A 15,719-nucleotide genomic window follows, 5' to 3' on the forward strand; every position below is an offset into this window, starting at 1 on the left:
ACATAGGAAAAAATGCTCAACATCACTAATGATCAGGGAAACGCAAATCAAAACCACAATGCAGTACCACCTCACTCCTGCAAGGATGGCCATAATCAAAAAAGAATAAATGTTGATGCAGACGTGGTAAAAAGGAAATACTTTTACACTGTTGGTAGGAATGTAATCTAGTGCAACCATTATGGAAAACAACGTGAAGATTCCTTAAAGAACTAAAAGTAGATCTACCATTTGACCCAGCAATCCCACTCCTGGGTATCTACCCAGAGGAAGAGAAGTCATTATACAAAAAAAAAACTTGCACATACATGTTTACAGCAGCACAATTCACAATCGCAAAAAATATGGATGCAGCCCAAATGCCCATCAATCAACAAGCAGATAAAATGTGGCACACACACACACACACACACACACACACACACACACCATGGAATACTACTCAGCCATAAGAAGGAATGAAATAATGGCATTTGCAGCAACCTGGATGGAATTGGAGACCATTATTCTAAGTGAAGTAACTCAGAAATGGAAAACCAAATATTGTATGTTCTCACCCATAAGTGGGAGCTAAGCTATGAGGACGCAAAGGCATAAGAATGATACAATGGATTTTGGGGACTTGGGGGAAAGGGTGGGAGGGGGAGTGAGGGAAAAAAGACTACAAATTGGGAACAGTGTATGCTGCTCAGGTGATGGGTGCACCAAATCTCAGAAATCACCACTAAAGAACTTATTCATGTAACCAAACACTACCTGTTCCCCAAAAGCCTATTGAAATTTGAAAAACAAAAAGACCCCATGTGTGTGTTTGTACACATGAGGGAATGTGTTTGTATAGAAAAAGAGACAGACAGTAAGGAAGCAAACGTGGCAAAATAGTAATAATTGTAGAATTAAGTTATGGGTGTTCATCGTATCATTCTTTCAATTATGTAACATTCAACATTTTCAAAATTAAAAGTTGGGGAAATGTAAATAAGAATAATGTTATTGAGAAATGTTTAAAGACATAAAAGGTGTCTTTGATTATAATTCTAAGTTTAAAGAGGAAGTTTCAAAATAATGTACAGGATAATTCTATTTGGGGATAGATATTTGGATCAATATACACAAATACATTAATAGAGGTCACTATAATTGGAGTCCTGTAAAGTTGTGCAACACAGCAACCTCAAGTATTTATCTCCAGGCAGTATGATTATGGTGACTTCTGCTTTCTTATTTTTATTTCCAAAAATTACCTACTTTTACATATATGCATTAATATATACGTACACATATACATATGAATTACTGTTTAAGAGAATGAGACCTGGATCTTAGATCATGTTAGAACATATCAAAACTTTGCAACACTGGGTCCTGTTGAAAATCTGTTTGTATTAAATCCAGTTAATCTTATCTTTACACTATTAAGATTAAATATAATTAAATCATTTTACTTGAAAAAAATGGGTGACAATAATTCTAGACTCCTGATTACCATTGGGAATATGAATATATTGCCCCAGAGGGCATAACTAATGGCCTATGGGTGGGAACCACATTGAGACAGAGTTCAGCTCATTATAAGACTGAATGTTGCAATGAATAAGTATCTAACAAGGGAATGAAATGCATCATGCTCTAAGTACCTGTGGAAGTAGGTTAACCACCTATTAGGGATGGTATTGGAAGGAGGGACAGGGCACTATGTAAACTCTAATGCAGCCTTTAGTCTCTATAGAGTCTATGGTCAAAAATAAAGAAAATAGCCATAATAGGTTGGACTCATGTCCACTGAAGGAAAAATTACATAGTAGCCTGTCACTGACTAACTAGAGACAAAAGAGAAAATCAACACTCTCTGGTGTGGATGCTATATTAAAGAAATTGGATTCAGTAAACTGAAGTGTTAATGATACTTTTAATTAATCCACCAAATTACTCAACCAAAAAACCAAAGTGTGTTTTCTGCGATCATGACCAAAATTATTTCTAACTATATGAACTCTGTTTTAAATGTTGGTGTGTTCACACAATGGAACACTGTTTTGAAATTTAAAATGAAGAACAAACTATTAATACATGCAACTGTGTGGGTATATGTCAAAAACCTTATGCTGAGCAAAAGCAGCAATACAAAAGAACACATGCTGTATGATTTCATTTATATTCATTTCAAAAGTAGATAAAACTGATCTGACAGAAATCAAAAGACGGCCACAATGGGTGTAGAAAGAATGAATGAAAAGGGGCACACGGGAACTTTCTGGGGTGATAGAAATCAATGTTCTATATCTTGTTTTATACTCCCTTGGTAGTTACATGGGTGTATATAATCGTCAAAGTTCATTGAGCTGAACACCTAGACCTGTGTGCTTTTTGTATATAAATTAAACTTCCACGAAAAAATTAAAATTATATTTTTAAAACATCACTTTGCATCATTGGAAGAACTCAAAACTTACCAAGCGATTTCTTTTTACTGTAGAACTACCTGATCTTTCACCAGGTCTCAATAGGTGGCCGACCTAAGAAAACAGAAGTATGCAATATTAGTATCTGAAAAATGCACAATAACTATAAATTTACCTCCTTTAACTTTCTTCCTAGACAAATCTAGATAACTAGGAAGTCACTGACACAGGAAGGAACAACAGATTGAATTTATCAGGCTTTAGTCCAGCCAGATAAGAATAATTCTGTACAAAAATAATCTTTGTATTTTAAAGGCCATATGAGACAACTCAAGGTAAGCACAAATATGCCACTCGATTTGGCATTAAAATTGAGTGAAACGGATCTCAAATCCTGTGAATCAGAATATCTCAGGGGTGAGGTTCCAGAATCTGCCTTTTATTTAAGTGCCATAGGTGACTCTTTCACAAGCCATAGCTGAGAACCACAACTGAACTTCGAGAACTATGTGTGAGAGGAAATTACTGCCCAGGCTCTAGAGAAACAAAATGCAATCCAAAACTTTCCCTCAAGTTATTCTCATGTATGTAAGTCTTCTCTGGGCAGTTATTTTTTTAAAACTAGAATAACATCATTATTAGATTTCATTTTTCCCTACATGTGGTCTAACTTCCTTCATACTGTAAACTCTTAGAGATTTAGAATGAGAAATGAAGGAGCAAACAAGTGATTTCAAACATTCAAAACCCAAAATACCATGGAAATAAACGCACTTTTGCAAACACATGACGGTGCAGGCAGAGGTACTGACCGCATGCTCTTTCAGTTAGAAAAAAAAAAAAAAAATGACTGGTTTGTTTCCTGCTCAGGAAAGTGGTGTGGCAGGATGCAGCCAACGTACATAAAGAAGAAGTTGGTCAGTCATATGGTGACCAGAGAAGGGGAAGAACACTTATGGCTTAGTAGTTACAAGAAAAGAGGTTGCAGAGGAAGTTCATCAACACGCACTCTCTACTACAAATCACCAAGAAGTCTAAAAAGCCTGAGACCACTTCTTCCTTTTCTGGCCCCTGGGGTATGCCTGACAAACAGGGTCACTGATACTTTGCAGGACCCAGTGTTTTCTAGGGGCCAGGTAACTAAAACTTACTAATCCAAGCAAGGAGATAGGGGTGTCCCTGCCAGGTGTTGCTAAAAGCAAGGCTAGGTCATCATATATGACCCCATCAGTAACTCCCCTGTGGCTCCCTCCGCACCTTCAACCAGCTGCCAGCAAGGCTGCCCAAGACCATCCCTCCTAGCCCCACCTCTCTACTCCCCCACCACAGCCCCAAGCAGTGGGTTATCTCCAGGACATGCCTGCTGACCAGTGCTTGCTCTCCCGCTATGTTCCTCCCTTGTTCCAGGCGTGGCCACCTGTAGACCAGTGTCCACATCAAAGCCAGAGTCATCATTATAAAAGGAGAATGGCATCATGTCACACTCCTGCTAAAAACCCTGCCAACACCTCTTGTTGGCCTCAGGAAAAAAGCTGTAACATGACTCCTAGGACCTTCTGCAACGTGGTCCCTGCTCATCTTTCCAGCCTGATTCCTCATCACTCTCCTTCCCTGTTCCCATGCTTCTCTGCACCTCCTCATGTCTGCACTCCAGAAATATACAACTCAGCTTCCTTCCATTTGGGAGCCTTCACACATGCTCTTCCCTCTGCCTGTAGCCATCCGTCTCCACTCCCTTTATCAGACTAGCTCCTTTTCATCTGTCCAATGGCAACTCATATATCATTTCCTTTAGGAGGCCTTCTCCGACTTCCCCAAATCAGAGATAGGAGGAGCATTTCCTGTGCGTTCCCGTAGAACCTGGCACTGCCCATGTGAGAGCCCCAATCACTCTAGAATACATTTTTCTATTATATTGGCTATTTTCCTATTATTCCACAAACTCCTTTAGGACAGGGCTCCATAGCTGTATCTCCAGCATCTAATGCCTGTCTGGCACATAGTAATGCTCAGTAAACACTTGTTGAATGAAAGATTAATTTCCACAAGAAATGGAGGAAGGGCTTCCAAATGCTAAAAGACACTTTCCTTTTAGTAACTATCCCTCCCTGGATCCCAGACCCCAGTCCCCAGGCCCAAAATGTCTCAGATCTGCCTTCTCAAGCTGGAGTGGCTGCAGCTTTTTTGGCTGCTCCCTCCCTTTTTCTGGTCCCTATCTTCTTACACACTCTTATCTTCAGCCTGGGAAGAACCTCAAAGCATGAGCAAAACTGGGTTAGCAATAGGAAGAGTGTTGCAGGCAAATTGAAGAGCAGAAGAAAGAAGAGCAAATGAGCAAATCTGGGGAGAGGAGGCACTATAGTTATAAAGGAAGATACACAAAAAGGATGTTTGGTGGTAAAGACTTCCTGTGAAAAATACCACAGACACAAGTGAGTTTTCATCGGTGAAGGACTTTGTTGTTTCTTTGTTTCACGAAATACTCAAACAAAAAACAAAATTGTTTTTGTTTCGCAGAATAGTCATAGCAACAAATACAAAATGGTACTGGGCAGGTGAATGAATTCTGTGACAATGACATCTGTATCTGGTGGCCCCACTTGCCCAGAGGATAAAGGCTCATCAGCAAGTTCCAAGGCAACTTGTTAGGGCTTGAAAATTCTCCAGTGGGACTAAGTCAACATGTTCTGTGTTCATGGGCTGAGTCCCCAGAGCAGAGGAAAAGAAGAACAATTCTTTAAGCAAGATGAAAAAAAGAGGGGACTCTGTACCCAAACAGTGGCAATGAGAATGCAGACAGAAGACATTTATCTCTCAGAAAGCTAATCAAAGTACCAGGCACTTGGCAGCTTATCCTTTCTTTGTCCTTATCGGTTTGCTAGATTGGTTTGCGGGATTGGTACTAACAGATAACAAAGATGAACTTAAATACAATTGTGTAATATAAGGTAACTAAGGAGAAAATATCTGTGTAACCTCTTCTCTATCTTATTTTAGATCTTCCTGCTAGCACTTCTCAGTTTAAAAGTTTCTAGACATTCAAACATAAAGCAATGTCATATTCTTCCATATTCTTCCTAAAATTACTTTTAAAACATACAGCTATGTTGCTATTGTTAATTTCTCCAATACCATCTTCCAAAGTGTCTTTGAAACCTTTTATTTTGAACATACTGAATAAATCTATTTTTCAATTTTAGCCATTTTTCCTTGTGTAGAAAATATTCTGTCATGGGAATTATATAATCACTATTGCATGAAATAAACAATATTTCTCTAAGATTTCCAGAAGTTGTTTCTTATTAATGATCCTAGTCAAGTGTTGTCACTCTCTAAAACATAAAGTAACATCGAAAAAATAAGAATTGACATTCAAGTCCATGTTTCCTCAAATCCAGTCTTTTTCTAGTAGCAATGACAATCAGGTATACTTTACGGAGGACTCATAGTAATGTAGCAGATTCTAGTTTAACTCTAGAAGCAACATTTAGTCCTGTCATTCTTGCAAATTTATCAACTCACCGAAATACCACCACTGATATTCGCTCCACCTCTAAAGGTTGTCGGAGTAAAGAAAAAGTCATCTTTTGCTGAACTTTTGGAACAGTAAAGATCTAAGGAAATAGAGTAAACAAAATCAGTTGAAAGAAAAAGGTTTGCTAAAGTCAAGTCTAGCTCTAGAAGCAGGAACTTAGAATTTTGAAATTTAACCCTTTACAAGTACTGAAGCAAACAATATTTACAAGAATAAGTTCTCCCTCTTAAAAACTGCCTCAAAGTAGAGGAAATGGAAAAACGAAAGCTGCTGGATGGGTCTTATCTTTCCTTAGCTTCATCTTATGCCAGGGATTAAAATGGTAGTTTCTTCACGTGAAAATCCTAGAGGGTTGTTTTTAATAAGGGAAGTGTGAGAAAGTAGAGAGAGGAATGTGGCAAATAATAGCTAAGGACTTTACATATATTAATTTATTTTTAAAAGCAATGCATATTTGTTTTAAAGATTGAAATTCGCACTTCCATAATTTTTTTTTTATATTTCAGGTTCAGGTGTTGAATCTTGATCATGGAAAATAATTTTCTAATGCAAGAAATAGCAAAGTCAAAAGAAGATGCCAGTTTGTGCAGGGAAATTAAAGAGTTGGTTTTAGACACCTTGAGATTGAAGATAACAAGACCTCCATGCTGGAATTGCTACTTAAGCATCCTGTGAGGAAGAGATCAGCCTTCCACAAAGAAGTCTCTTCTTACACTGAAAATGGGCACATCTGGGTGCAGGTGACGCAACACTTTAAGCAAAGGATTAAAATGGAGAGTCTCTTTAATGATCTGAGGCCGTACAGCAATCAAGTTATTACAGCTAATTCCCCTTGCTCTGATTCCATGCTCACCAAGCAACCTGCTGATAATAATCTGCTTTCCCACAGAAGCCTGCCCACAGGGAAAGAATGCACTTGTCATGCTGGAGTGAACATTCTGGGTCTCCTGACAGAGTATGTATTTTAAATTAATAAATTGTCATTCTTATTTTATATCATCAGTTTCCTGAGCTACTATTAATCTGCCCCCAAGAAAGATCTGTTTTGGGTGTGCTATTGAATTACAGTCCACAGTCTACAGGACAAATGGCCCACTCTGGCCATAGTAAACTCACCAAAAGCCATCCAAGAGAACAGCCCTCAGAGCTGTTCGGGGGGTATGGGGAAGCAGGACATGGTGGTCAGAAGCCTGTCCTTTGGGGCCACACACCCTGTTCTTGGATTCCTGCTTTTTCCACTAACTCATTACAGAATCTGGGGCAAATACGCTCTGTAAACCTCAGAGCCAACCTGGGTGGGTCGTGGGGACAGGGCACATAATGAGAGTGTGCATTTGATATTAGTTATCTTAAAGGCAGACCATTGATGTCTCTTTGTCAACGTTTCTGCGTAAACATTAGGAACAAATGAGGACAGCAAGTGTAACTCCTTTAAGACATTCTGCAATAAAAGAAAGGAGATAATGGCTGGGCAGGGTGGCTTATGCCTGTAATCCCAACACTTTGGGAGGTTGAAGTGGGAGGACCGTTTGAATCCAGGAGTTCTAGACCAGCCTGAGCAAATAAATAATTATTTATTTATTTGTCTCTACACAAATAAATAAATAAACGGACATAAGGGTGAACAGATGATGGGACTTAAACAGAAGCTATGTTTGCAGTGAGGAGCTAGGGGGCATGTGGTAAACTGAGGGGTTAGGGCCAGTGGAAAGAGAAAGATTGAAGATATGAAGTAGAGTGACAGAAAAGCAAAGGAATTAGAGAAGATTGGAAAAGAACGGGAAAAGGAAGGAGCCAGGGCAGTTGAGAAAGAGACAGGAGCAGTGGAGGTCAGGAAAAAGCACAGGCAGAGCCTTGGCAGTCCACCTCGCTGGCCCGGAGACCTGCCCAGGCGAGCCCCTCCCTGCCTGTCTCCTATCTGAGAGCCTAGGGAGGAACTGAAGTGTTCCCACCAGGGTGGGGATCTTCTACTTCCTTTAGGTGTGGGTGTTCTCCAGTTCTCTGAAGACTCAGGACAAAGCAGGCCAAAGACGAAGGGACCCAATATGGAACATGCCCAAGCCCAGACTCAATACCCAATGTACCCAACCCTAGATCTCTTTCTATGCTCCCTTCTCTGTTCTGTTCTGCTTGCCTCCTCTCCTCTTTGGAGACAGAGTTCTACACAGAAGAGACTTTTAGAATAGCAAGGTTCAAGTCCCAGCTCAGTGGCTTTCTATCTACCATTATTTTGAGCAAGTCACGTACCCTGCCTGAGACTCAATCTCCACATCTGTAAAGTGGAGATGGGAATGCCTTCCTCCAAGCTGTGTGAGGTTAAGTACACAGATATGAACAGTTCACTCCGTAAAAGTGTGTTCCCTCCACCTCATTTCCACCTCCCCAGGCTACTTTTTCTCCTCTTACTCCATCTCCTTCTCTCCCAGTTTCCTTTCCGTTTCCCTAACGTTTCTTCACAATTCTCAATAAGGCCCCTGCTTCCCATCCCAACCCAACATCTCTCTGAGGACTAACCCAACGAAGCATGGAGAGGAAGAGGCTCCCTGTGAGGGCTGCACCAGTGCGGGCTTGAGCAGGAGCCCAGCCTGAGGATGGCAAGCAAGGATGACAGGAGGAAGGAACAAGCCCGTCTCTCCTCCGGCTGCCCAGCCCTTCCCCTTTCCTCCCTCTGGCCCTAGGTTCCCAGAGCCTGAAGAGCAAAGCCTCAGAGAGTCCTCCCACCTTGGGACCCATGTAGGGGTGACCTTGCTGTCACACCCACAGGCATCCCTGCCTGCCAACCCAAAATACTACCTGCAGCCCCAGTGCTGGCCCCCTGAGGATCAGGTAGGATTGGGGAACTGAAACTCAGCTACGAGACCCCAGAGACTGGCGATCCAGATGAAGCAGAGAAATCTCAGCCTAAGAGCTAAGACCAGTGAGAGAAAAGGAACAAGCCCAGGCTTCTGCCCTGAACGTGTGCAGCTTTGAGTGTGAGTGTGACGGTGGGCACTAGAGATAATTCTATTTGGTATCGGTGACAGCTGCCAACAGCCACAGTGCTTGTAGATTGTAGGAACTGTACAAAAGTAGAAGTAAAAAAAAATATTAAGCAAATCTGTGTATGTGTGTATGTGTGGGCGCGTGTAAAAGTCAAATTTATAAGGCCGGGCACGGTGGTTCACACCTGTAATCCCAGCATTTTGGGAGGCCGAGGCGGGTGGATCACCTGAGATCAGGAGTTCAAGACCAGCCTGACCAACACGGAGACACCCCATGTCTACTAAAAATACAAAAATTAGCTGGGCGTGATGGTGCATGCCTGTAGTCCCAGCTACTTGGGAGGCTGAGGCAGGAGAATCGCTTGAGCCCAGGAGGCAGAGGTTGCAGTGAGCTGAGATCGTACCACTGCACTCCAGCCTGGGCAACAGAGCAAAACTCCATCTCAAAAAAAAAAAAAAAAAAAAAAGTCAAATTTATAAATGGCTTGCAACTACAGGTATATGCAATTACCATGCCTCAACAATAAATTATTGTTATATTTCCTGTATAACAAATGGCAGGTTAATTGTTGTGAGTTGTCATGTCCATACAGGAGTCTCTTTATATTCTAGTCATGCAGCCGTTACCCAGCCACAACATTTCAAAGCTGCCCTTCTTCCTCTCACGTATCCCCTGTTCATTTTCCTTCTTGGTCTCCTGGTTTCCTCTTTTTTTTATTATTATTATTATTATTTCCATAGGTTATTGGGAAACAGTGTTTGGTTACATGAGTAAGTTCTTTAGTGGTGATCTGTGAGATTTTGGTGCAGCCATCACCCAAGTAGTATACACTGCACCCAATTTGTAGTCCTTTATTCCTCACCCCCTTCCTGCCCTTTCCCCCTGAGTCCATAAAGTCCACTGTGTCATTCTTATGCCTTTGCATCCTCATAGCTTAGCTCCCACTTAAGAGTGAGAACATACAATGTTTGGTTTTCCCTTCCTGAGTTACTTCAATCAAAACTTCAGGAAACAATGGAAGCACTTATAGAAATGCATTCTATTTTCCTTTTCTCTTTTCCTTCTCTTCCTTTCCTAGCCTGCTCTTGCTGGTCTCTTTCTCATTTTCCCCTCCTTGTCCTCATCCTGTCCCTCTTCTCTCAACCCTGCTTTGGCCATCTTCCTTCCTCTTCTCACTTCCCTATTGCTCCGCCAGTGCTGAGGGGTTAGGCCGCCCAAGTTTGCTCCTGTTAACCCTAGAATCTCAAGTAAGTTCCCCTCCCTTCTAAGCTCCAGTTTTCTCCTCTGTGGACTCAGAGCAACTCATAGGATCACTAGGAAAACTAAACCAATCCATTCCCATAAAGAAATTGGCTCAATGCCTCCTGCCACAAAGTTAGTACTCAATAAGGGAAAGCGATGATTATTTTTATCTTTCTTAAAATGTATTTTTTTTAACTCTCCACGTGAAGAAAACCTCCTACCAAATTTGAGAACCATCTCCTCCCTCTACTGACATTCAATTATCAAAGACTTATCAGGTGCCTAGTCTATATCTAACCTGGGCTGGGCACGAGGGAGGCAAAAATTCATTTCCAGTCTTTCGAAAGCCCACAGTCTGGGGAAGATGAGAGCAGACAGACACATAAAAGACCATTCAAATGGTGAGTGTAGGCCAGGCGCAGTGGCTCACACCTGTAATCCCAAGACTTTGGGAGTCCAAGGTAAGCAGATGCCCCCTATCTCCTCACTTGAGTCCAGAAGTTTGAGAGCAGTCTGGGAAACATGGCGAAATCCCGTCTTTACAAACAACACAAAAAATTAGCCGGGCATGGTGGCTCACACCTCCAGTCCCATTGCCTGGGAGGCTAAAGTGGGAGGACCACTTGAGCCCAGAAGCTCAAGGTTGCAGTGAGCTGTGATTGCGCCACTTCACTCCAGCCTGGGTGACACACAAGTCCCTGTCTCAAAATAAATAAATAAATAAATATTTTTAAAAAGGATGATGAGTGCAGGGCTATGGTAGAAGGAGGGATGGAGAACTATGGAGGCAGAGGGAATGCAGTCACATTCTGCATTCTGACTTTGCAGAGTCAGAATGACACACGCTGACTTTGCAGAGTCAGCGAAGACCTCACAGATGGCAATTCTGAGTTGAGTCGTTTTGAAAGGAAAGGAAGAGCTTGCTAAACAAAACAAGGTAAGGACAAGTTAAAGGAATAGCATGAGGAAAGGCCAAGTGTTATGAAAGGGAAGGAAGGTTTGGGGAGCAGTGATAGTTATGGCAAGCAGATCATACAGGCACAGGAAGAATGTGCAGTGATATGGGGCTGGCAAGGAAGGTAAGAGTTGGATTCTGAAAGACAGGATCATTTTCATCAGTGTCCTCATCATCACTGCCATTCACTGGGGACTTGGCCTTGTGCTAAGCACTTGACGTGTGTTGTCTTATTCAGTCCTCACCAAAACTCTATGAGCAGGAATTATCATTATCCCCATTTTATAGATAAGGTGACACAGAGCATCGCTATGGTCAAGATCCTGTGGTTGCTCCTGCAGGTTGCAGGGAGACAGAAGAGGTATCTAAGTAGAATGGCACAATTAGAATTCAGCCCTCTTTTCCATTATCCTTGTTCCTTTTTGTCTTTCTGTGCCAGTCCAGGCTGTCAGAGATTTTAGGAAGGTTAATCTCACAGTATGGGCTGGCAGAAAAGGAGATGGGGGAGCAATGACAACTGGCAAATGGGGCTGAATTCTAGAAATGTTTCCATAGTTAAATATGCAGTTTATAAATGATAAATGATCTGTATGGGCCAGACATGGTGGCTCATGCCTGTAATCCCAGCTGGAAGGCCGAGGCAGATGGATTGCTTGAGCCCAGGAGTTAGAGACCAGCCTAGGCAACATAGTGAGATCCCGTCTTTTCAAAATAAAATAAACGGTCTGTGTGTTTGGATGCAGAACAAGGAGGAATCTGGGGTGACTTCCAGGTTTTTGCCTTGGGACTCTGAGGGAATAGAGGTGCCACTATGATGATAAATACAGCAGTGAAGGGAAAAGGAGGAAAAGGTGAACGGGCAGAAGAAGGAATTGGGATGAAAAAATAATGAATTTAGTTTGAAAATGTAGACTTAAAATACCTCTTGATCATTGAAAACATCTTCACAGCACAAAAGACAAAAAAACAGATTTGTAGACTTGGAATCATCAACATATAAGGAAGGAGTGAAGTCAAGGGGAATGAATGACCTCACCCAGAAAGAAGAGGTGAGGAAAAGACAGGATGAGGAACAAGGACAGAGCTCTAGAGGGCGCTCAACTGCAAAAGAAAGGTCAGAGAAGGATCCATTGAAATGAAATGCTGTGGCCCTCCCTCTGTGACCTCTTCCCCCAGGCATCTAGCACAGTGCCTGGCACTGGGTAGGTACTCAAATTTCAGTTGAGTAAATAAAAGGAGAAAGAAAAGCAAGGTAGCTTTAAAGTAAGGAAGGAACATGTTTCCAAAAACATAACAATCAATATGTAATATTTAACAAGAATTTTTATTATATTTGAAATATATAATGTTGCTAGGGGGTTACCATTTTTTAATATGTTTTCATGAGAAATTCTAAAAATAAATACTTGTTTCTAATTCCTACTCATGCTATACAAGAATCTAGATTACACACATTAAGTTTTGTTTTTTATTTATTTTTTTATTTTATATTTCTTTTTAGAAACAGAGTCTCGCTCTGTCACCCAGGCTGGAGTGCAGTGGCCTGATCTCAGCTCACTGCAACCTCCACCACACGGTTCAGACAATTCTCCTGCCTCAGCCTCCTGAGTAGTTGGGATTACAGGCATGCGCCACCAAGCCTGGCAAATTTTTGTATTTTTAGTAGAGACGGGGTTTCACCATGTTGGCCAGGGTAGTCTCAAACTCCTGACCTCAAGTAATCCGCTCACTTCAGCCTCCCAAAGTGCTGGGATTACAGGCGTGAGTCACTGCATCCAGCCAAACATACATTAAGTTTAATTTCAATGAGAGCTACAATTTCCAATTTACTTTTAGATGGTGAGTTAACTTTTTTCCCACTAAATGAAAATATTCAATATGCCACATATGAACAAAATAAAATTCTCCCACCCACAAAAAAATCCTCCAGGGATACAAAAAAATCATTTGTTCCCTCATTTTTAAAGACTTCTGCAGAGACAATATACAGGCACAATATAGGTTAAAATAAATCACTCTGTGGTTTCTCAAAAAAAGTGAAAATAGATCCACCATATGATTCAGCAATCCCACTACTGGGAATATATCCAAAAGAAATAAAATAAGTACATTGAAGAGATATCTGCACTCCCTTGTTTATTGCAGCACTATTCACAATAGCCAAGATATGGAAGCAATTATGTTTATTCTTGAGGAATAAAATTTTTAAATGTGGTATTTATATACAATGGAATATTATTCAGCCATGAAAAAGAATAAAACTCTATCATTTGCAGCAACGTGGATGGAACTGGAAGATATTATGTTAAGCAAAATAAGCCAGGCACAGAAAGACAAATATCACATATCCTCTTTCATATGTGGGAGCTAAAAAAAGTTGATCTCATGAAGGTAGAGAGGGAGAATGGTGGTTACCAGAGGCTAGGAAGGGGAAGAGGAAGAAGGGGATGAAGACAGGCTGGTTAATGGGTACAAACATATAGTTAGATAGAAGGAACAGATTCTAGTATTTGATAACACAGTAGGATGACAAAGATAATGCTAATTTATTGTACCTCAAAATAGCTAGCAGATTTGAAATGTTCCCAACACAAAGAAATGATAAGTGTTTGAGGTGATATATATGCTAATTGCCCTGATTTGATCATTGCACATCGTATGCATGTACCAAAATATCACATGTACCCCATAAATATGTGCAGTTATTACATATCACATAAAAAATAAAAAATAAATTTTAAAAAATCAAAACTGAAATCACTCTGAGATTACATTTTGCATTAAAGGCCAGCATGGAGCAACAGCTGAGTAAAAGGGGATGCTTCATGGGCACAGGTGTTGGTAATCCCACAAGAACACCTCTATTTCCTCATTTCCTTTCTAACAAGCCTTCAGCTTCCAATTAATGTTTTTCACCAGTTTTCTTTTCTTCAAAACAGCTAATTGTTAACCAGGGACCCGAGACACTCTCTTGCCTATAAACAAAACAACTAGAAGGATACCTTTTTCTGTTCAGACAAATTTTAGCACTGAAAACATAACCCTCAACCGCAGAGGGCTAGCTCAGTGCAAACTGTTCATGTCTAAAGCATAAATTGACCATAAACAATATATTGAATAGGTGCACTGGATACAAACTCCATGAAAAAAATAAAACCAACTACTACCAAAGGAAGTGAACAAGACCTACAAACCAAGAAGAAATGCACATTTATGCTGCTGTCATTGATCATTTAATAGGCATGCTAACAGAATAAAAAATAGAACTTTCAAACAACAAAAAAGAAAATGTCCTATCTCCCATTTCCAACTAACTCCCCCAAATTTATTTTTTCACAAAAGGAGAATAATAAAGAATATTTGTGAAACGTTAGTCACCAAGATGAAAACAGCAAAAAAAAATAGGGATCTGGAGAAAAGAAACAGATCGTTCCAACCAGCCCACAGCTAAATTTCCACTTCATCTCACTAACCATTGAATGCTACCCATCTACTCACCTCAACCCAGACCTAATCCTCTCCCCCAAAAGGAAGATTTCCCAGCAGTGCAGGAAGATCAAACATGACTATGTCAAGGGGAAAAGCAAGGCTACTCTGAAAGCTCGAGGGATGACACAGAACACAGACTGGGTCTCTAGGGGGTATTCTTGAAAACCTGAGATCAAGTCCCGGAAAAACACTCTTGACCACTTACCACCACCGGAAGCTGCTAGATGGCAATCAGAATCAGCATCTCATCAGAAGAGGAGGAAGACGTTACAAGAAAGCAGCTTCACTACCAGTGAGGAATTGAGGGAGAAAAGCACTCCTTGGAAAAATGCTGAAAGCCCTGAAGAGCCTCTCCTTCCCTAGTTGCCTGCTCCTGCTGACAGGACAGAACTGGTTAATCTTGGAGAAACAAAAGGAAAATCCCAAGAGGCTGGCTTCTGAGGATGGCTTCCTCTATGGGAATCAAGAATTCATAAGGATGAAAATGAACTGTGGAAGGGGACATCAGCTATCAGGTCTGCTTACCAAACTTTTACCAGCCCTTGACTGAGCAAGATAAGCAAATCTCTTTGCAGTTCCCACCTGCTTTTGCAGAGATGAAAGAATCAGCAGTGGGTTTTTGTCTTTTTTTTTTTTTAATCATCACAAGGGAAGTTCAGCTCTCTTATGGATGAAAGCTAAGCATACTCAAGAGACATTTAGTAGGCAAAGCAATGACACTTCTTTCCCAACATCCTTAATTTCAGCACAGAGGATGTAAACATTAACCCTGATGATACCAAAGAACAAATGCCCATAGGAAATGGTTTTACATTTTTTAGTTTGGAATTGCTTTTAAGGGGGTTCTGGTCATTAAAGTGGGATTAGATGAAAATAAAATATTTTGGTGCATATCTATTTTTAAAAGGAAGAATATGGCTTCTTTTAAATATGCCTAAAGCCATCTAGGAATTTTCCAGAAGTTGCATCAGATTTGCCAGTTAAGTACTGAAATCAAATAGATTTTAATCATGTCTTTATCACCAGAGCAAGCTAATCCCCTGTGCACTGTCAACTCCACTCTCCTGGAACATCCTCACACTGGGCCCTCAGGTTTTCACAGAAACAAGAGCCT

General features: G+C 40.9%; 1 protein-coding gene across 11 annotated transcripts in view; it reads right to left on the reverse strand.

Annotated features, from left to right (window-relative positions):
- The window catches only part of ATP8B4 (ATPase phospholipid transporting 8B4 (putative)), a 314,125-nt gene that overhangs the window by 243,175 nt on the left and 55,231 nt on the right, over positions 1-15,719 (reverse strand). For 3 of the 11 annotated variants that reach the window (XR_007727270.1, XM_050797119.1, XM_050797126.1), the window contains exons 1-3: positions 14,615-14,789; positions 5,925-6,016; positions 2,454-2,516 (exon numbers count right to left, since the gene is read on the reverse strand). The gene's annotated coding sequence lies outside the window, so the exon portion shown is untranslated. Of the gene's footprint in view, positions 1-2,453; positions 2,517-5,924; positions 6,017-14,614; positions 14,791-14,810; positions 14,982-15,187; positions 15,278-15,719 lie in introns of those variants that run through there. The other 8 variants (XM_050797122.1, XM_050797121.1, XM_050797125.1 and 5 more) reach the window with 8 other exon arrangements.

This window comes from Macaca thibetana, chromosome 7, assembly GCF_024542745.1.
Source record: "Macaca thibetana thibetana isolate TM-01 chromosome 7, ASM2454274v1, whole genome shotgun sequence".
Lineage (NCBI taxonomy): Eukaryota > Metazoa > Chordata > Mammalia > Primates > Cercopithecidae > Macaca > Macaca thibetana.